This window comes from Lycium barbarum, chromosome 11, assembly GCF_019175385.1.
Source record: "Lycium barbarum isolate Lr01 chromosome 11, ASM1917538v2, whole genome shotgun sequence".
Taxonomy (NCBI): Eukaryota; Viridiplantae; Streptophyta; class Magnoliopsida; order Solanales; family Solanaceae; genus Lycium; species Lycium barbarum.
In genome coordinates, this window is record NC_083347.1 from 22,015,483 (window position 1) to 22,018,849 (window position 3,367).

The window sequence follows — 3,367 nt, forward strand, 5'->3', positions numbered from 1 at the left end:
ACCAAGTGTGTCTACATTAGTGGAAAAAAATACATGAAGGGCAAGCTTATGGTACTACTTGTGTCACGACCCAAATCATGGATCACGCGGGCACCCACCCTAACCCCCTCTAGTGGGCGAACCCTTCCCCTAACTACCTTAATTTGATACAACACGCGGAATAACAATATGTAAACACACTCCAACAGTTTAAATATTAAACCAATGTGGAAGAAATACTTTCATTATAATAAATTCTCAAAACCTGGTCTAGACTCGTACAAGAGCTTCTAAGGAGTTTACAATTGGAAGTAGATAATAGACTCAAACTGGATACGACTTCTGTTTAAGGATAGAGAACAACAAAAATCTAAGGAGAGACTCTGGGTTGCAAGATCTCAAATAGCTCACCTAAATGCCTTTGATGAATGTCTCGAAACGGTCATGAGACTCCGAACATCACCTGAAAATAACTCTACACTCCACAAGGAGTGTAGCAAGAGTAGTATGAGCACAACACCAGGCTCGTAGGTATCATAGGCCGACAATGATTAGTTCACGCATATAAACAGAAAGCAACTAACAAGTACGCAGATAAGTAATCAAACACAGTCACAACTCTAGCAAATATGGAAGTCTTACAGTAACGATAGTCACAAGGGATTTCAATGTCTCAAGTTATAAGCCTAGGAGGAAATCTCTAAACCTCGAGCCCATCAAGCCTCTAAAATAAATACTTACAAATAACAACTCCATAATTCACAAATCAAGAATCAATCAGAGAATGTGCCATGTAATGACATGAATAGCAATTCAAATGGAGTGCTATGCAATGCAATGCCGTGCTATGTAAATGTTATGCAATACAGTATTCACCTCTCACGCTCCACTCTCGTACACACATGCTATGGCAATGCCTTATAGTCATGACCCATGGGGGACCCGCGAAGTCCATGTACCACTCGTGCTCTCCGGCAGAAATCTCGGAGGCTATCAATCACTCTCAATCTCCGGCAAGGACCTCGGAGTCTCTCCGTCACTCTCAATCTCCGACAAGGACCTCGGAGTCTCTCTGTCACTCTCAATTTCCGGCAAAGAACTCAGAGTCTCTCAATCACTCACCTCACCATCAGGAAAACATAAGAATAATATGGATGCATATCATGCATGATATCAGTCTCAACAATATCATCAACAAGTACAAGTCATTATTGCCCATGGTTCTATCATCAATATTACCCTTCCCTTTCATGAGATGAGTGAGCTAGTATGTGACAGAGATACAACTAGGTGGTAATCACATCAAATAATACATGGAATATGGGATGCATGCCACTCATGAAATCAACCTCAATAATCACCGCAATCATAGGTTCCACAGATTCATACTATGAAATGCAATTCAATATTCAATTTCTCAGTAATAACCTCCCTCTTCTATATGACAAGTGAGATAACTGAGATAGAGAGAGAGAGAGAGAGAGAGAGAGAGAGAGAGAGAGAGAGAGAGAGAGAGAGAGAGAGAGAGAGACACTTATATCAAGTACATGAAATCACAACCATGGAAACAATCCCACATAACAATATCACAATGATGGCGACAGGCCCGCATAACAGTATCACAATAATGGCGACAAGCCCACATAACAGCTGACAATACCAACCTAGATGCAATTCACCTCCACACCATACCTGAAGACCTATCATGCTTTTCCCATCAATCACTACTATCTACATACATTTCGCTAACCGGAGTCTAGACATAAAGTAAGGCGTAACCTACCTCAATGCCGAACAGGTGCCACGAACTTTCACGCCAAAGCCTTTTCCTTCTGAAGTGCTTCCGAACGGACAAAGTCTATCAAATATATAATCTACATTAGAATACGAATCTAAGAGCGCCCATATTGCTACACTTATATGTGAAACCTAAAAACGCACCCCGAAAAGTGACCTCGAGCCCACAAGGGTAAAACTGGAATTTTCTTTAAAAATCATTTAACCCATAACCTAAGAGTCCTATATTCAGAAAATTATACAATTCCATCCACAAATTTTCTCCCAAATGATAAATTCTCATTTCTTAAGACTGGCTCAAAACCTTCAATTACCCCCAAAATCTTTACTTAGGATTAACATCTAACTTTTCATGACTCAAATAGCATGATTTGAAGGTGTATATATAATCTAGTGCACTAAATGTTCGATCACACAACCCAATATATATAAAAACTAAAATTGCACACGACCAGTATAAGTGGACTCCAATAACTGAAGCATAATCCAAAAGAAAACCAGTGACTTTCACTCAAAAAGAACCAAACGTACAGGGACCATTAATAGTACTTCAATTCTATCAATTTTGCCCTAATGATTGGCTTATCATTCGTTTATCATTGGCTCTCCTATCATTGTGTCATTATTAACCAAGACAACCACAATTTTTATCTCCCTAGCTCTAAAAGAACCAACCCAAACACTTTGTGTCAAATGACCACCGTATTTGGAAAAGTTCACTTCACCAACAAATGTTATAATAATCATAATAATGAGACACATTTAAAAACTTGAAGTAAAATGAAAACTACAACAGTAACCTCTCCATCCTAGCATATACATAGGACCATATAACAATACACCTATCCTATCATTTTTCCCTATTATGAGCTAATGATTACACCATGATTGATCCACTAATTCTTGTCTCCTAACTCCTTAAAGACCAAACACCCACGGACCCAAACAAATCAATTTGAACTAAGATTCTACTCCACCAAACAATATTAATATTATTGATGCCAAGTGTTATATTCAAATGCCCAAGTATGGAAGCTTTACTCTTACCTGAAGTACGAAAATCGAATCTTGTGATGCCGTATCCTCTGCCAAACCGCTCCTTGGTTGAAATTTCTAATTTTTCCCTTAACACTTAGGAACCCTACTCACTTAAATAGTTAAACTCACTCATATATACGGGCCATGTGACATAGGGTGTTAAATGAACTATGAACTTGGCCCATTAACTCATCACAATAGTTCCCACAATTAATTTATTCACTTAACCCTTTGTATACTTTAAAATATAGTCATTCTGTCAAATACTTTATTTACCAACTTGTACCTTATATGTGTGAAACTCATATTCTTAATAAACTATTCACACACATAAAATAAATATATTTCAAAAATTACCCATCAATTATATGACTGTGTCACTTGTCCCGGCAAGTCAAGAATATTATTTCCAAGCTACGGGAAGGGTATTTTGGGAAAAAGAGTTTGAATCGCCAAAACGACCAAACGGGTCGTTACAACTTGTGTGCATTTGAACATCTTTGTGTGAGAGAGAGAGAGAGAGTTAATTCTTTCTATTTGATATCCCATTTAT

General features: G+C 38.0%; 1 long non-coding RNA gene across 1 annotated transcript; it reads right to left on the reverse strand.

Annotated features, from left to right (window-relative positions):
- Positions 1-214: 214 nt before the first annotated feature.
- Positions 215-3,151, reverse strand: LOC132618481 (uncharacterized). The gene is made up of 3 exons (XR_009574143.1): positions 2,824-3,151; positions 1,763-1,837; positions 215-454 (listed from the first exon to the last, which is right to left on the reverse strand). It is a non-coding gene; the product is annotated as an uncharacterized LOC132618481 (long non-coding RNA).
- Between the last annotated feature and the right edge of the window lie 216 nt (positions 3,152-3,367).